An 18,941-nucleotide genomic window follows, 5' to 3' on the forward strand; every position below is an offset into this window, starting at 1 on the left:
GGTTAAAGCGATTCTCCTACTTCAGCTTCCCAAGTAGTTGGGATTATAGGCACGAGCCACCGCACCAGCTAATTTTCGAGTTTTTACTAGAGATGGAGTTGCACCATGTTGGCCAGGATGGTCTTGATCTCCTGACCTCGTGATCCACCTGCCTTGGCCTTCCAAAGTGCTGGGATTACAGGCGTGAGCCACTGCGCACGGCCTTAAGAGATGTGAGACGGAGTTTCACCCTGTTGGTGTGGGGCTTAATTCTAAATCTAGAAAGAGAAGTAGTTTCACAGTGCATAGAAGATCTGACTCTTAACACCTGGACTTGGGCTTGAGCCTGGGTGCTGTGACTCACACCTCTAATCCCAGGACTTTAGGAGGCTGAGGCAGGAGAATCACCTGAGCCTAGAGTTCCAGACCAGCCTGGGCAACATAGTGAAACCCTGTTTCCACAAAAAAGTAAAAAAAATTAACTGGGCATGGTGGCATGCACCTGTAGTCCTAGCTACTCAGGAGGCCGAGATAAAAAGATGGCTTGAGCCCAGGAATTTGAGGCTGTAGTGAGCTGTGATTGTGCCAATGCATTCCAGCCTGGGTGACAGAGCAAAACCCTGTCTCAAAAAATAAAATAGTCTAGGCACAGTGGCTCACACCTAGAATCCCAGAACTTTGGAAGGCTGAGGTGGGAGAATCACCTGAGGTCAGGAGTTCGAGACCAGCCTGGCCAACATAGTAAAACCCGATCTCTACTAAAACCACAAAAGTTAGCCGGGTGTAGTGGCATGAGCCTGTAATCCCAGCTACTCGGGAGGCTGAGGCAGGAGAATCGCTTGAACCTGCGAGACAGCGGTTGTAGGGAGCCGAGATCTTGCCACTGTACTCCAGCCTTGGTGACAGAGCAAGACTCTGTCTCAAAAATAAATAAAATAAAATAAAGTAAAATAAAATAAAAGACTTGGGGGCCAGGGGTGGTGGTCCACGCCTGTAATCCCAGCACTTTGGGAGGCCAAAGTGGGAGAATCACCTGAGGTCAGGAGTTCGAGACCAGCCTGGCCAACATGGTAAAACCCCATCTCTACTAAAAATACAAAAATTAGCTGGGTGTGGTGGTGCATGCCTGTAATTCCAGCTACGCAGGAGGCTGAGGCAGGAGAATCGCTTGAACCTGGGAGGCAGAGGTTTCAGTGAGCCAAGATAGTGCCACTGCACTCCAGCCTGGGCAACAAGAGCAAAATTCATGCCTGTAATCCCAGCACTTTGGGAGGCTGAGGTGGGTGGCTCATGAGGGCAGATCAAGACCATCCTGGCCAACATGGGGAAACCCCGTCTCTACTAAAAACACAAAAAAATTAGCTGGGCATGGCACATTCCTGTAGTCCCAGCTACTCTAGAAACTGAGGCACGAGAATTGCTTGAACCCAGGAAGCAGAGATTGCAGTGAGCTGAGATCGCACCACTGCACTACAGCCTAGGCGACAGTGCGAGACTCATCTCAAAAAAAAAAAAAAAATTAGCTGTGTGTGGTGGTGCATGCCTGTAATCCTAGCTTCTTGGGAGGCTGAAGCAGGGGAATCACTTGAACTCGGGAGAGGTAGGTTACAGTGAGCTGAGAAAGCGCCATTGCATTCCAGCCTGGGCAATAAGAGTGAAATTCTTTTTTTTAATTTATTTTTTTAAAGATGAGGTTTCAAAAAAAAATAGATGAGGTTTCACCATGATGGCCAGGCTGGTTTTGAACTCCTGACCTCAGGTGATCCACCCACCTCAGCCTCCCAAAGTGCTAGAATTACAGGCATGAGCCACCACGCCCGACCCAAGAGTGAAATTCTGTCTCAAAAAAAAAAAAAAAAAAAAAAAAAAAAAAAAAAGCCGGGCGCGGTGGCTCAAGCCTGTAATCCCAGCACTTTGGGAGGCCGAGGCGGGTGGATCACAAGGTCAAGAGATCGAGACCATCTTGGTCAACATGGTGAAACCCCATCTCTACTAAAAATACAAAAAAAAATAGCTGGGCACGGTGGTGCGTGCCTGTAATCCCAGCTACTCAGGAGGCTGAGGCAGGAGAATTGCCTGAACCCAGGAGGCGGAGGTTGCGGTGAGCCGAGATCGCGCCATTGCACTCCAGCCTGGGTAACAAGAGCGAAACTCCGTCTCAAAAAAAAAAAAAAAAAAAAAAAAAATAGGTGGCTGGGTGTGGTGGCACACGCTTGTGGTCCCACACGCCTATGGTCCCAGCTACTTGTGAGGCTGAGGCAGGAGAACCACTTGAATACAGGAGGTGGAGGTTGTGCCACTGGGCAACAGAGTGAGTCTCAAAAAAAAAAGGCTTGGGCTTGGTGTCTAGTGATGGCTTGAACCTGTAGTGCCAGTTCCCAGCTACTTGTGCGGCTAAAGCGGGAGGATCACTTGAGCCCAGGAGTTTGAGGTTACAAAGAGCTATATTCTAACCACTGTACTCTAGCCTAGGTGACAAAGCAAGACCCCATTTCTAAAAAAAAAACAAAAAAAAACAAAAAACGGGCTTGGGTCTGGGCATTTACTGGCTATGTAGCCTTGGGTAACACAACCTTTTTTTTTTTTTTTTTTTAAGATTGGGTTTTGCTCTTGTTGCCATGGCTGGTGTACAGTGGCACAATTTCGGCTCATTGCAACCGCCACCTCCCAGGTTCAAGCAATTCTCCTGCCTCAACCTCCTGAGTAGCTAGGATTACAGGCACGCACCACCACACCCAGCTAATTTTTTCTATTTTTCTTGGAGACAGGGTTTCATCATGTTGGCCAAGCTGCTTTCGAACTCCTGAATTCAGGTGATGCACACATCTCAGCCTCCCAAAGTGTAGGGATTACAGGCGTGATTGCCTGGCCTCGCCTGGCCAACCCAACCTTTCTGAGCTTTATTTCCTCACCTGAAAAATGGAGACAATGATGAGAATGCTCACTTAGTGAAGTTGTTAGGAAGATAAAATGGGATAAATATGGCCAAGCACAGTGGCTCATGCCTGTAATCCCAGCCCTTTGGGAGGCCAAGGCAGGTGGATCACGAGGTCAGGCATTCGAGACCAGCTTGGCTAATATGGTGAAACCCGGTCTCTACTAAAAAATGAGCCAGGCATGGTACCTGTAATTCCAGCTACTTGGGAAGCAGGAGAATCACTTGAACCCGGGAGACAGAGGTTGCAGTGAGCCGGGATCGTGCCATTGCATTCCAGCCTGGGTAACAGGGCAAGACTCAGTCTCATAAAAAAAAAAAAAAAAAGAAAAAAAAAGGATCAATACAAAAATGAGTCTATTTCTTTCTTTTTCTTAAAAAAAATTTTTTTTTTTTCTTTTTAAGATGGGGTTTCACCATTTTGGTCAGGCTGGTCTATGAACTCCTGACCTCAGGTGATCCACCCACCTTGGCCTCCCAAAGTGCTAGGATTACAGGTATGAGCCACCGAGCCCAGCTGAGTGTGTTTCTTATAGATGAAAGCTTAGATACCTGGAGGCCAGAGTGACCCAAGGGCTTGAGGAACTGAGAATGCCCTAATGCCCTATCTGGAGGCCAGACTCTGGTAGAGAGATGCTTGGGACCAACTGAAGCCAGTAAAGAGCCTGATTCTGGAGGAGAGCCAGGGCTAGGCTGCACCAGCGTTAGTGGGGAGGGGCGGTGGCTAGACTTCCAGGAACTAGCCTGCAGGCCATGGCTCTCCCATCCCAGCACTAGGGGGCGGGGCTAGTTCCAGCCACGCCTTGGGCTCAGTGCCAAGCTTATGGACTTCAGTCACCTTCCAGGAACCCCAGAACCTCTGCCCCACCCCACACTGTTGCAACCCTGTAGTGAGTGGAGCTGCCTAGGAAGTCCCACCCTCTGCTCCTCCTCAGAGGATGGAAGGCCAGATGCCTGGCCATTTACTAACTTCACAGGCATCCTTCTCATTTCAGGCCTATGTCTTTGCTCTGGCTGCTCCCCTCTACGTGGAATGCCTTCCTTGGCCCTTCCTACCAATCTAAGGCAGTATGGAGTAGATGAGAGATCTGGGTTTGAGTCTCAGCTCAGCATCTAGCAGTGTGGACTTGGGCAAATTATCTAACCTCCTTGAACCTCAGTTTACCCTTGGTAGTTAGGGAGAACAGAGCTTCCATCACAGGCTGTGTAAGGGATCAGATGAAGCAATGCACATGCAGTGCTTATACAGGAAATACCCTGATGTTGGTTCTCTTCTTTTTTTTTTTTTTTTTTTTCCAGACAGCATTTCTCTCTTGTCTCCCAGGCTGGAGTGCAATGGCGTGACCTCAGCTCACTGCAACCTCCACCTCCCGGATTCAAGCGATTCTCTTGCCTCAGCTCCCGAGTAGCTGGGATTACAGGATCCTGCTACCATGCCCGGCTAATTTTGTATTTTTAGTAGAGATGGGGTTTCTCCATGTTGGCTAGGCTAGTCTCGAACTCCCGACCTCTGGTGATCTGCTTGGCTCAGCTTCCCGAAGTTCTAGGATTACAGGCGTGAGCCACTGTACCTGGCCATATTCCTCTTTTCTAACTTATTTTGCAATTACATGTATCAGAGAATTAATAACTTCATTTAAATATTTTTCTATGTGGATCACATGATTTTGTGTTTTATTATATCATTCTTTTTTTTTTTTTTTTTTTTTTTTTTTTTTTTTTTTTTGAGACGGAGTTTCGCTCTTGTTACCCAGGCTGGAGTGCAATGGCGAGATCTCGGCTCACCGCAACCTCCGCCTCCTGGGTTCAGGCAATTCTCCTGCCTCAGCCTCCTGAGTAGCTGGGATTACAGGAACGCGCCACCACGCCCAGCTATTTTTTTTGTATTTTTAGTAGAGACGGGGTTTCACCATGTTGACCAGGATGGTCTCGATCTCTCGACCTCGTGATCCACCCGCCTCGGCCTCCCAAAGTGCTGGGATTACAGGCTTGAGCCACCGCGCCCGGCCTTATTATATCATTCTACAATAGTGATGGTGAAAACAGAATTGAACAAAATTTGTTTCAGGCACCATAGTAGGATGGCTAAGAGCATGAGTTTCAGAGCCAGAAAAGCCTGCACTCAGACCTTGGCTCTGAAGATGGGAACAATAGACACTGAGGACTACTGATGACGGGAAGGGCTGAAAAACTACCTGTTGGGTACTATGCTCATTACCTGAGTGACAGGATCATTCATACCCCAAACTTTAGTGTCATCCAATATACCCATATAACAAACCTGCACGTGTACCCTCTGAATTTAACATAAAAGTTGAGGCCAGGTGGGGCGGCTCATGACTGTAATCCCAGAACTTTGAGAGGTTAAGGCAGGAGGATCTCTTGAGCTCAGGAGTTTCTAGGCATGGCTGCATGCACCTGTAGTTTTAGCTACTCAGAAGGCTGTGGTGGGAGGATTGTTTGAACCTAGGAAGTCAAGGATGTAGTAAGCTGTGATCATGCCACTGCACTCCAGACTGGGCGACAGAGAATCTGTCTAAAAAAAAAAAAAAAAATTAAGGCCGGGCGCGGTGGCTCAAGCCTGTAATCCCAGCACTTTGGGAGGCCGAGGTGGGTGGATCACGAGGTTGAGAGATCGAGACCATCCTGGTCAACATGGTGAAACCCTGTCTCTACTAAAAATACAAAACATTAGCTGGGTATGGTGGCACGTGCCTGTAATCCCAGCTACTCAGGAGGCTGAGGCAGGAGAATTGCCTGAACCCAGGAGGCGGAGGTTGCGGTGAGCCGAGATCGTGCCATTGCACTCCAGCCTGGGTAACAAGAGCGAAACTCCGTCTCAAAAAAAAAAAAAAAAAAAAAAAATTAAATTAAATTAAATTTGAAATTCTTTTTCTTTTCTTTTCTTTTTTTTTTTTTTTTTTTTTGTAGAGACAGGGTTTCACCATGTTGACCAGGATGGTCTCGATCTCTTGACCTGGTGATCCACCCACCTTGGCCTCCCAAAGTGCTGGCATTATAGGCGTGAGCCACCGCGCCCGGCCATTTTTCTTTTTTTTTTTTTTTAAATAAAGAGTTTTTATAAAGGGTTTCACCATGTTGGTCAAGCTGGTCTTTAACTCCCGACCTCAGGTGATCCGCCCACCTTGGGCTCCAAAGTGCTTGGATTACAGGTGTGAGCCACCACGCCTGGCCTGAAATTATTATTTTTTATTTATTTTTATTGTTTTAAATATATTTTTTAAAATTGCATTTTAGGTTTTGGGGTACATGTGAAGAACATGCAAGATTGTTGCATAAGTACACACATGGCAGTGTGATTTGCTGTCTTCCTCCCCTTTACCTATATCTGGTGTTTCTCCCCATGCTATCTCTCCCCAACTCCCTACCCCCTGAAATTATTTTTAAATGGCCAGGTAGGCCGGGCGCAGTGGCTCAAGCCTGTAATCCCAGCACTTTGGGAGGCCGAGGCGGGTGGATCACGAGGTCAACAGATCGAGACCATCCCGGTCAACATGGTGAAACCCCGTCTCTACTAAAAATACGAAAAAATCAGCTGGGCATGGTGGTGCGTGCCTGTAATCCCAGCTACTCAGGAGGCTGAGGCAGGAGAATTGCCTGAACCCAGGAGGCGGAGGTTGCGGTGAGCCGAGATCGTGCCATTGCACTCCAGCGTGGGTAACAAAAGTGAAACTGTCTCAAAAAAAATAAAAATTAAAAAAAAAAAAAAAGGCCAGGTGTGATGCTCTAGTTTCTCTTCATAATGAATAACTCTTTTGCCTCTCACTAAAGATTTCACTGGAGAGGAACAATTATGAGTTTATAACTGAATTTTTTGACGTCCTGCTTAGGCAGGGCTCATGAAAAAAAATAAATAAAAGGCCAGGTGTGGTGGCTCAGGCCTGCAATCCCAACACTTTGGGAAGCTAAGGGAGGAGAATCATTTTAGGCCAGAACAATTAGCCAAGTAAAAAATATATCAATTATGGCCAGGCGTGGTGGCTCACGCCTGTAATCCCAGCATTTTGGGAGGCCGAGGCGGGTGGATCACGAGGTCAAGAGATCAATACCATCCTGGTCAACATGGTGAAACCCCGTCTCTACTAAAAATACAAAAATTAGTTGGGCATGGTGGCGCGTGCCTGTAGTCCCAGCTGCTTGGGAGGCTGAGGCAGGAGAATTGCCTGAACTCAGGAGGCGGAGGTTGCGGTGAGCCGAGATCACCCCATTGCACTCCAGCCTGGGTAACAAGAGCGAAACTCCGTCTCAAAAAAAAAAAAAAAAAAGGTTCGGCTTGAATGCCCATGTCAATTTTGTTTAATTAATTCATCTTGGGAGAACTCACTTATGCTGAGGAACCTTAGAAGACTATAGTATATAAGCAACATGGTTGATTTACATATTTCTAAATAAAACTTCCAGTGGCCTGCGGGCATGGTGGCTCATGCCTGTAATCCCAGCACTTTGGGAGGCCAAAGCAGGCAGATCACTTGAGGCCAGGGGTTTGAGACCAGCCTGGATAACACAGTAAAACCCCGTCTCTACTAAAAATACAAAAATTAGCCAGGTGTGCTGGTGCACACCTGTAGTCCTAGCTACTTAGGAAATATTTATCTATCTATTTTCAAGTTGAAAATAACTTGAATCTGGGAGGCTGAGGTTGCAGTGACCTGTGATCGCACAACTGCACTCCAGTCTGGGTGACAGAGAACAAGAGACTCTGTCTCAAGAAAGAAGGAAGAAAGTAAGAAAGAAAGAAGGCCGGGTGTGGTGGCTCATGTCTGTAATCCCAACACTTTGGGATGCCAAGGCGGGCAGATCACCTGAGGTCATGAGTTTGAGCCTAGCCTGACCAACATGAAGAAACCCCATCTCTACTAAAAATACAAAATTAACCAGGCGTGGTGGTGCATCCTATAACCCCAGCTACTCAGGAGGCTGAAGCAGGAGAATCCCTTGAAGAAAGAAAGGAATTAAGAAAAGAAGGAAGGGCCGGGTGCCGTGGCTCAAGCTTGTAATCCCAGCACTTTGGGAGGCCGAGGCAGGTGGATCACGAGGTCAAGAGATCGAGACCATCCTGGTCAACATGGTGAAACCCCGTCTCCACTAAAAATACAAAAAAATTAGCTGGGCATGGTGGCACGTGCCTGTAATCCCAGCTACTCAGGAGGCTGAGGCAGGAGAATTGCCTGAACCCAGGAGGCGGAGGTTGCGGTGAGCCGAGATCGTGCCATTGCACTCCAGCCTGGGTAACAAGAGCGAAACTCCGTCTCAAAAAAAAAAAAAAAAAAAAAAAGTAAAGAAGGAAGAACTTAACCTCTCTGTACCACTTTTAAATTTTGTTACTAAAAAAAAAAAAAAAGAAGAAAGCAGTTGGGTGCGGTGACTCACATCTGTAATCCCAGCACTTTGGGAGGTCAAATCACGAGGTCAGGAGATCGAGACCATCCTAACTAACACAGTGAAACCCTGGCTCTACTAAAAACACAAAAATTAGCTGGGTGTGGTGGCTGGTGCCTGTAGTCCCAGCTAGTCGGGAGACTGAGGCAGGAGAATTGCTTGAACCTGAGAAGCAGAAGCTGCAGTGAGCCTAGAATGTGCCACTGCACTTCATCGTGGGTGATAGAGTGAGACTCCGTCTCAAAAAAAGAAAAAAAAGAAAACTTCCAGTGGCCTACACAATCTTATTGGCTAATCAAAACAGTTGAGTCCTTTGGAAGACAAATTAATCATTAAAAGCTTGCTTAGTGAAAAAGTGGAATTAATTACTTTTATTTTTTTGAGACAAAGTTTCACTGTTGCCCAGGCTGGAGTGCAGCGGTGCCATTTCTATTCACTACAACCTCTGCCTCTAGGGTTCAAGCGATTCTTCTGCCTCAGCCTTCCAAATAGCTGGGATTACAGGCGCCTACCACCACACCTGGCTAATTTTTGTATTTTTAGTAGAGATGAGGTTTCACCATGTTGGCCAGGCTGGTCTCGAACTCCTGACCTCTGATGATCCACCTGCCTTGGCCTCCCAAAGTGCTGGGATTACAGGCGTGAGCCACTGTGTCTGGCCTAGTTGGATAATTTTAATGACTAATAGAACAGCATACATCTCCTTTATACAGAAATGATATTCTTTTTTTTTTTTTTTTTTTTTTTTGAGACGGAGTTTCGCTCTTGTTACCCAGGCTGGAGTGCAATGATGCAATCTCAGCTCACCGCAACCTCTGCCTCCTGGGTTCAAGCAATTCTCCTGCCTCAGCCTCCTGAGTAGCTGGGATTACAGGCACGCGCCACCATGCCCAGCTAATTTTTTGTATTTTTAGTAGTGACGGGTTTCACCATGTTGACCAGCATGGTCTCGATCTGTTGACCTCGTGATCCACCCGCCTCGGCCTCCCAAAGTGCTGGGATTACAGGCTTGAGCCACCGCACCCGGCCGGAAATGATATTCTTTCATGTTGGACAAATGGGTAATCTTTCCTAAATGTCGTTGGAGAAATACTGACAATCTAGGGGGAGGGAATTCTTTGCAGACTGTTTCCTAACTCCCCCTTCTTTATCTTTTTTGTTTTTGAGACAAGAGTCTTGCTGTGTTGCCCAGGCTGGGGTACAATGGCGCAATCTTAGCTCACTGCAACTTCTGCCTCCTAGCTTCAAGCGATGTTCCTGCCTCAGCCTCTGAAGGAGCTGGGACTACGGGTGTCCGCCACCACACCCGGCTAATTTATTATGCATTTTTAGTAGAGATGGGGTTTCACTATGTTGGCCAGGCTGGTCTCGAACTCCTGACCTTGTGATCTGCCCGCCTTGGCCTCCCAAAGTTTAGGGCCTCCTTACTCCCCTTCTATCAAGACAAGGTATAATCCAGTTGATTGGGTTTCAGCTCTAGCTGAGTTAATATAATTAATTCTGTTTATATTCCCTTCAGCCATTTTATTGTAATTGATTGGGTTAGAATTTGATTGTGTTAGGCCTCTAGCCATTTTACTATGAGTGATTAGTTTGCTAGAACTTTAGATATGTTGATAGAATTATGCTTTCCTGAAACTACACCAGATCATTTGCTACTTCTACAAATGGCTGATCTCATCTATTATACTTTGACTTTTCCTAATTTTGTTTTTTTGGGTTTTTTGAGACAGGACATCACTCTGTTGCCCAGGCTATAGTGCAGTGTCATGATCATGGCTCACTGCAGCCTCTAACTCCCGGGCTCAAGTGATCCTCCTGTTTCAGCCTCCCAGGTAGCTGGGACTGCAGTGCATACCACCACACTCAGCTGACTTTCCTAATTTCACTTGGGGTGCACAATCGTTTGGGGGACATTTTCTAACTGTTACTGTTTTGTGTCTGTTGTAAACTGCAGATCTGCAGTGGAATCCTAGTTGGTCTTTCTGCTGTCTCTTCAAATCCTTTCAAAATACACAGCTGTCAAATTAATCATTTAAAAATTGCTTCCAGGCCGGGTGCAGTGGCTCACGCCTGCAATCCCAGCACTTTGGGAGGCCGAGGCGGGTGGATCACGAGGTCAAGAGATCGAGACCATCCTGGTCAACGTGGTGAAACCCCGTCTCTACTAAAAATACAAAAAATTAGCTGGGCATGGTGGCGCGTGCCTGTAATCCCAGCTACTCAGGAGGCTGAGGCAGGAGAATTGTCTGAACCCAGGAGGCGGAGGTTGCGGTGAGCTGAGATCGCGCCATTGCACTCCAGCCTGGGTAACAAGAGCGAAACTCCGTCTCAAAAGAAAAAAAAAAAAAAGTTGCTTCCACAAACCTGCAGAATAAAAGAAAATAATTGCAATTTATGTACCTGATAAGATTCTGGTGTCAGAATATATGAAGAACTCTTTTTTTTTTTCTTATTTATTTATTTATACTCCCCTACCCCCAGAAAGAACTCTTTTTTTTTTTTGAGACAGAGTTTTGTTCTTGTTACCCAGGCTGGAGTGCAATGACGCGATCTCGGCTCACCGCAACCTCCGCCTCCTGGGTTCAGGCAATTCTCCTGCCTCAGCCTCCTGAGTAGCTGGGATTACAGGCACGCGCCACCATGCCCAGCTAATTTTTTGTATTTTTAGTAGAGATGGGGTTTCACCGTGTTGACCAGGATGGTCTCGATCTCTTGACCTCGTGATCCACCCGCCTGGGCCTCCCAAAGTGCTGGGATTACAGGCTTGAGCCACCGCGCCCGGCCTTTTTTTTTTTTTTTAAAGATGGGTTTCACCATGATGGCCAGGCTGGTCTTGAACTCCTGACCTCAGGTAATCCACCCACCTCGGCCTCCCAAAGTGTTAGGATTACAGGCGTGAGCCACCGCGCCTGGCCAAAAAAGAACTCTTAAAACTACAACAGAGGCCGGTGTAGTGGCTCACGCCTGTAATCCAAGCACTTTGGAGGCCAAGGCGGGCAGATCACCTGAGGTTGGTAGTTCAAGACCAGCCTGACCAATATGGTGAAACTCCATCTTAAAAAACAAAAACAGGCCGGGCGCGGTGGCTCAAGCTTGTAATCCCAGCACTTTGGGAGGCCGAGGCGGGTGGATCACAAGGTCGAGAGATCGAGACCATCCTGGTCAACATGGTGAAACCCTGTCTCTACTAAAAATACAAAAAATTAGCTGGGCATGGTGGCACGTGCCTGTAATCCCAGCTACTCAGGAGGCTGAGGCAGGAGAATTGCCTGAACCCAGGAGGCGGAGGTTGCGGTGAGCCGAGATCGTGCCATTGCACTCCAGCCTGGGTAACAAGAGCGAAACTCCGTCTCAAAAACAAAACAAAACAAAACAAAAAACAAAAAACAAAAACAAAAACAAAAACACTACAACAGAAACAAACAATCCAACTTAAAAATGAATAAAGGACTTGAATAGACATTTCTCAAAAAAAGATTATGCAAATAGACAAGCATATAAAAGATGCTCAAATTATTAGTCATTAGGGAAACGCAAATCAAAACCATGAGACACCACTTCATACCCATTAAGATGGTTGTGAAAAAAGTACAAAACCAAAAAACTCAGAAAATACCATGTATTGGTGAGGATGTGGAGAACTCAGAACCCTCAAACGTAGTTGTTGGGAATGTAAAATGATCTAGTCACTGTGGAAAATAATTTTGGCAGTTCCTCAAGAAGTTAAACGCAGGGACTGGTGCAGTGGCTCACACTGTGTTCCCAGTGGTTGGAAGGGCAAGGAGGGAGGATTGCTTGAAACCAGAATTTCAAGATCATCCTAGACAACAAAACAAGAGGCCATCTCTACGAATTTTTTTTTTTTTTTTTGAGATGGAGTTTTGCTCTGTTCCCCAGGATAGAGGTGTGAGCCATTGTGCCCTGACTACAAAAAATAAATAATAAAAAAAAATCAGCCAAGTGTGCTAGCTTGAGACCATGAGGTTGAGGCTGCAGTGAGCCGTGTCCTTGCTACTGCACTCCAGCCTGGAAAACAAAAACAAAAAAAGCAAAAACAAAACAAAACAAAAACAAGAAACCAAAACCCCAGAAAAGAAGTAAAACAGGCCAGGAGTGGTGGTTCACACCTGTAATCCCAGAACATTGGGAGGCCAAGGTGGGTGGATCACCTGAGATCAGGAGTTCCAGACCAGCCTGGCCAACATAGTAAAACCCTGTCTCTGTTAAAAATACAAAAATTGCCGGGCGAAGTGGCTCAAGCCTTTAATCCCAGCACTTTGGGAGGCTGAGGCGGGTAGATCAGGAGGTCAAGAGATTGAGACCATCCTGGTCAACATGGTGAAACCCCGTCTCTACTAAAAATACAAAAAATTAACTGGGCATGGTGGCACGTGCCTGTAATCCCAGCTACTCAGGAGGCTGAGGCAGGAGAATTGCCTGAACCCAGGAGGCGGAGGTTGCGGTGAGCCGAGATCGCACCATTGCACTCCAGCCTGGGTAACAAGAGCAAAACTCCGTCTCAAAAAAAAAAAAAAAAATACAAAAATTAGCCACAGTAATGGTGATGTGCGCCTATAATGCCAGTTCTCAGGAGGCTGAGGCAGGAAAATCACTGGAACCCTGGAGGCAGAAGTTGCAGTGAGCCAGGATCCCACCACTGCACTCCAACCTGAGTAACAGAGTGAGACTGTCTCAAAAAAAAAAAAAAAAAAAAAGAAGTAAAAACATAGCTACCATATAACCCAGCAATTCCACTTCTACATACATACCCGCAATACTTGAAAATATCTGTGGCCGGGAGCGGTGGCTCACTCCTGTAATCCCAGAATTTTGGAAAGTTGAGGTGGGTGGATCACATGAGGTTAGGAGTTCCAGACCAGCCTGGTCAAAGAAAGAAATAAAGAAAATATTTGTTGGCCAGGCACAGTGGCTCATACCTATAATCCTAGCACTTTGGGAGGCCATAGTGAGTGGATCATGAGTTCAGGAGATCAAGACCATCCTGGCTAATACGGTGAAAACCCATCTCTAAATATACTAAAAAAGTAAAACCCATCTCTAAATATACTAAAAAAACCCATCAGTAAAAGCACAAAAGGTGGCTGGGTGCAGTGGCTCAAGCCTGTAATCCCAGCACTTTGGGAGGCTGAGGTGGGCGGATCACGAGGTCAAGAGATCGAGACCATCCTGGCCAACATGGTGAAACCCCATCTCTACTAAAAATACAAAAAAAAAAAAAAAAAAAAAAAAAAAAATTAGCTGGGCATGGTGGCATGCGCCTGTAGTCCCAGCTACCCAGGAGGCTGAGGCAGGAGAATTGCTTGAACCCGGGAGGCAGAGGTTGCAGTGAGCCCAGATTGTGCCACTGCCCTCCAGCCTGGCGCCTGGCAACAGAACAAGACTCTTTCTAAAAAAAACCCAAAAAAACAAAAGGTTAGTTGGGCATGGTGGCACACGCCTATAGTCTCAGCTGCTCAGGAGGCTGAGGCAGGAGAATTGCTTGAACCTGGGAGGCAGAGGTTGCAGTGAGCCAAGATTGCACCAGTGCACTCCAGTCTGGGTGAGAGAATGACACTCCATCTGAAAAAAAAAAAAAGAAATAAAAGAAAAAGAAGGCCGGGCGCTGTGGCTCAAGCCTGTAATCCCAGCACTTTGGGAGGCCAAGGCGGGTGGATCACGAGGTCGAGAGATCTAGACCATCCTGGCCAACATGGTGAAACCCCGTCTCTACTAAAAATACAAAAAATTAGCTGGGTGTGGTGGCGCGTGCCTGTAATCCCAGCTACTCAGGAGGCTGAGGCAGGAGAATTGCCTGAACCCAGGAGGTGGAGGGTGCGGTGAGCCGAGATTGCGCCATTGCACTCCAGCCTGGGCAACAAGAGCGAAACTCCGTCTCAAAAAAAAAAGAAAAAGAAAAATATTTGTTACAAATACATGCTGAAAAATAGATGAACCTTGAAAACATTATGCTAAGTGAAATAAGCCAAACACAAAAGGCCACATATTGTGATTCCATTTATTTGAAATATCCATAGGGACAAAAGTAGATTGGTGGTTGCCAGAGCTGGAGGATGAGGAGATGGGAGGTAAGTGACTGCTTTATGGGTACCAGGTTTTTTTTTTTTTTTTTTTTTTTTGAGACGGAGTTTCACTCTTGTTACCCAGGCTGGAGTGCAATGGCGCGATCTTGGCTCACCGCAACCTCCGCCTCCTGGGTTCAGGTTCAGGCAATTCTCCTGCCTCAGCCTCCTGAGTAGCTGGGATTACAGGCACGCGCCACCATGCCCAGCTAATTTTTTGTATTTTTAGTAGAGAAGGGGTTTCACCATGTTGACCAGGATGGTCTCAATCTCTTGACCTCGTGATCCACCCGCCTCGGCCTCCCAAAGTGCTGGGATTACAGGCTTGAGCCACCGTGCCCAGCCTCGGGTACCAGATTTCATTTGGAAATGATAAAAATGTTTTGGAACTAGATAAATGTGGCAATTGCACAACACTGTGAATGGCCAGGCATGGTAGCTCACGCCTGTAATCCCAGTTTTTGGGAGGCTGAGGTAGGAGGACGACTTGACGCCAGGGATTTAAGACCAGCCTGAGGAACATAGTGAGACCCTGTCTCTACACAAAATAAAAAATAAAGGCCGGGCGCGGTGGCTCAAGCCTGTAATCCCAGCACTTTGGGAGGCCGAGGCGGGTGGATCATAAGGTCAAGAGATCGAGACCATCCTGGTCAACATGGTGAAACCCCGTCTCTACTAAAAATACAAAAAATTAGCTGGGCATGGTGGCACGTGCCTGTAATCCCAGCTACTCAGGAGGCTGAGGCAGGAGAATCGCCTGAACCCAGGAGGCGGAGGTTGCGGTGAGCCGAGATCGCGCCATTGCACTCCAGCCTGGGTAACAAGAGCGAAACTCCGTCTCAAAAAAAAAAAATAAAAAAAATAAAAATAAAAATAAAAAATTAGCTTGGTGTTCTAGCAAGTGTCTGTAGTCAGTGTTCAGTGATGTTCAGTTATTTTTAAGATGACAAATAACAATAGCAGAGGATTTAACAGTTCACATATATTTTCATACATATTATTTCATTTAATCCTCACATAACCCCATTTTGATTTTCACTTTTTTCTTTTCTTTTGTTTTCTTTTTTTTGGAGGCGGAGTCTCACTGTGTCACCCACACTGGAGTGCAGTGGCTCGATCTTGGCTCACTGCAACCTCTGCCTTCCGAGTTCAAGTGATTCTACTGCCTCAGCCTCTCCAGTAGATGAGATTACAGGCATGCTTCACCATATCTAGCTAATTTTTTTTTTAAATCTAGCTAACTTTTGTATTTTTAGTAGAGACAGGGTTTCACAATGTTGGCCAGGCTGGTCTTAAACTCCTGATTTCAAGTGATCTACCCACCTCGGCCTCCCAAAGTGCTGGGATTACAAGCGTGAGCCACCATGCCTGATTTTTTTTTTTTTTTTTTTTTTTTTTTTTTTTTTTTTTTTTTGAGACAGAACCTCACTCTGTTGCCCAGGCTGGAGGGCAGTGGTGCGATCTTGGCTCACTGCAACCTCCGCCTTCCAGGTTCAAGTGATTCACCTGCCTCAGCCTCTTGAGTAGCTGGAACTACAGGCACCCACCACCACACCTGGCTAATTTTTTTTTTTTTAGATGGAGTTTTGCTCCTGACCTCAGGTGATCTGCCTGGGTCAGCCTCCCAAAGTGCTGGGATTATAAGTGTGACCCTGAAAATAATGTATTTAGAGATTTAGCACCATGTCTGGCACATAATAGGTGGTGAGTAAATGTTAGTATTGTCATTAAGCTGCCAAGCCAAGGACAACCCACTGACTGTGATGCCAGGCATAGCAAATGTTTGAACAACTCTCCTTCAGGAATAAAGGGAGAAGCCTTCATTTCTTCCAGATATAAGGCGTAATATCTGGGATTCCACCAGAAACTCACCTTCCTTCATAGTACACAGTAGCTCTATAATTCATATTGTATTGTTTTTTATTTTTATTTATTTATTTATTTATTTTTTGAGACGGAGTTTCGATCTTGTTACCCAGGCTGGAGTGCAATGGCACGATCTCGGCTCACTGCAACCTCCGCCTCCTGGGTTCAGGCAATTCTCCTGCCTCAGCCTCCTGAGTAGCTGTGATTATAGGCACGCACCACCATGCCCAGCTAACTTTTTGTATTTTTAGTAGAGACGGGGTTTCACCATGTTGACCAGGATGGTCTCGATCTCTTGACCTCGTGATCCACCCGCCTCGGCCTCCCAAAGTGCTGGGATTACAGGCTTGAGCTACCGCGCCTGGCTTTATTTTATTTTTATATATAGACTGGGTCTCACTGTGTCATCCAGGTTGGAATGCAGTGGCTATTCACAGGCACCATCGCTGCTCACTACAGCCTCGAACTCCTGGGCTCAAGCATCCTCCTGCCTCAGCCCCTGTTGTAACTGGTACTACAGGCACTACATGTTTCTCTGATTCTACTGTATTAGAAAAATTCCTGAGTGGCCGGGTGCAGTGGCTCACACCTATAATCCTAACACTTCTGGAGGCCGAGGCGGGTGAATCACCTGATGTCAAGAGTTTGAGACCAGCCTTGCCAACATGGCAAAACCTCGTCTCTACTAAAAGCACAAAAATTAGCTGGGCGTGGTGGTGGACGCCTGTAATCCTGGCTATTCGGGAGGCTGAGGCAGGAGAGTCGCTTGAAACCGGGAGGCTGAGGTTGTTGCATTGAGCTGAGATCATGCTATTGCACTACAGCCTGAGTGACAGGGCAAGACTCCATCTCAAAATAAATAAATAAATAAATAAATAAGAAAAAAAGAAAAATTCCTGGGTAAGTTTGGAATTTCTTCTTGGAGAGCTTCTAAGGCCATAATTTTCAGAGATGGTGGCGGGGCTGGGTGGGCTGCGGAATCCTTTCAGGATAATTAAGGCAATAGGGGTCCCCCGGCCCTAAGAGGAGTCAGGGACCAGAGAATTGAGGAATAGGAGAAAGCCAAGCTTCATCAAAACCATTCCCTATTGTGACATCCTTGCATTCAGTAAACTTCTCTCTTCTTATTTTGCAACGGCTTTTTTCTTTTCTTTCCTTTTTCGAGAAGGAGTTTCCCTCTTGTTGCATAGACTGGAGTGCAATGGCATTTCTTGGCTCACTGTAACCTCTGCATCCTGGGTTCAAGCGATTCTCTTGCCTCAGCCTCCTAAATAGCTGGAATTACAGGTATATGCCATCACAAACGGTTAATTTTTTCTTTTTTCTTTAATTTTGTATATATATATATATATATATATATATTTTAGTAGAGACGGGGTTTCTCCATGTTGGTAAGGCTGGTCTTCAACTCCCGAGCTCAGGTGATCCGCCTGCCTCCGCCTCCCAAACTGCTGAGATTACAGGCATGAACCACCGCACCTGGCCACAAGTGCTTGTTTCTACTTGAAAATCGCAGACCCGGTCGGGCGTGGTGTGGCTTACGCCTGTAATCCAAGCACTTTGGAGGCCAAGGCGGGCGGATCACCTGAGGTGGGAAGTTCAAGACCAGCCTGACGAACGTGGTGAAACCCCATCTTTGTTTAAAAAAAAAAAAGAGAAAGAAAGAAAGAAAGAGCCGGGGGCGGTGGCTCAAGCCTGTAATCCCAGCACTTTGGGAGGCCGAGGCGGGTGGATCACGAGGTCGAGAGATTGAGATCATCCTGGTCAACATGGTGAAACCCCGTCTCTACCAAAAATACAAAAAATTAGCTGGGCATGGTGGCGCATGCCTGTCATCCCAACTACTCAGGAGGCTGAGACAGGAGAATTGCCTGAACCCAGGAGGCGGAGGTTGCGGTGAGCTGAGATCGCGCCATTGCACTCCAGCCTGGGTAACAAGAGCGAAACTCCGTCTCAAAAAAAAAAAAAAAAAAGAAAGAAAGAAAGAAAAAAGAAAGAAAGAAAGAAAGAAAATCCAGACCCTACTCCTATACTCTACCTTATTCTTTTTTTTTTTTTTTTTTTTTTGAGGCGTCTTGCTCTGTCGCCAGGGTCAAGCGATTCCTCTGCCTCAGCCTCCGGAGCAGCTAGGACTGCGGGAGCATGCCACCACACCCAGCTAATTTAAATTAAATTAAAATTTTTTTAAATTTTTTTTTTTTTTTTTTTTTTTTTTTTTTTTTTTTGAGACGGAGTTTCGCCCTTGTTACCCAGGCTGGAGTGCAATGGCACGATCTCGGCTCACCGCAACCTCCGCCTCCTGGGCTCAGGCAATTCTCCTGCCTCAGCCTCCTGAGTAGCTGGGATTACAGGCACGTGCCACCATGCCCAGCTAATTTTTTGCACTTTTAGTAGAGACGGGGTTTCACCATGTTGACCAGGATGGTCTCGATCTCTCGACCTCGTGATCCACCCGCCTCGGCCTCCCAAAGTGCTGGGATTACAGGCTTGAGCCACCGCGCCCGGCTTTTTTTAAAATTTTTAGTAGAGACAAGGTTTCCCCATGTTGGCCAGGATGATCTCCATCTCCTGACCTCGTGATCCACCCGCCTTGGACTCCCAAAGTGCTGGGATTACAGGCGTGAGCCACCGTGCCTGACACCCCCTCCTTTTTTTTAAAAAAAAAAAAGACGGCCGGG

General features: G+C 46.6%; 1 non-coding gene across 1 annotated transcript; it reads left to right on the forward strand.

Moving 5' to 3' along the window:
• Window positions 1-6,656: 6,656 nt before the first annotated feature.
• LOC120365105 (U5 spliceosomal RNA) lies at window positions 6,657-6,773 on the forward strand. Its single transcript, XR_005580124.1, has one exon. It is a non-coding gene; the product is annotated as a U5 spliceosomal RNA (small nuclear RNA).
• The last annotated feature ends 12,168 nt before the right edge of the window (window positions 6,774-18,941 follow it).

The sequence above is a fragment of the Saimiri boliviensis genome, chromosome 7 (genome assembly GCF_048565385.1).
Source record: "Saimiri boliviensis isolate mSaiBol1 chromosome 7, mSaiBol1.pri, whole genome shotgun sequence".
In the NCBI taxonomy this organism is placed as follows: domain Eukaryota; kingdom Metazoa; phylum Chordata; class Mammalia; order Primates; family Cebidae; genus Saimiri; species Saimiri boliviensis.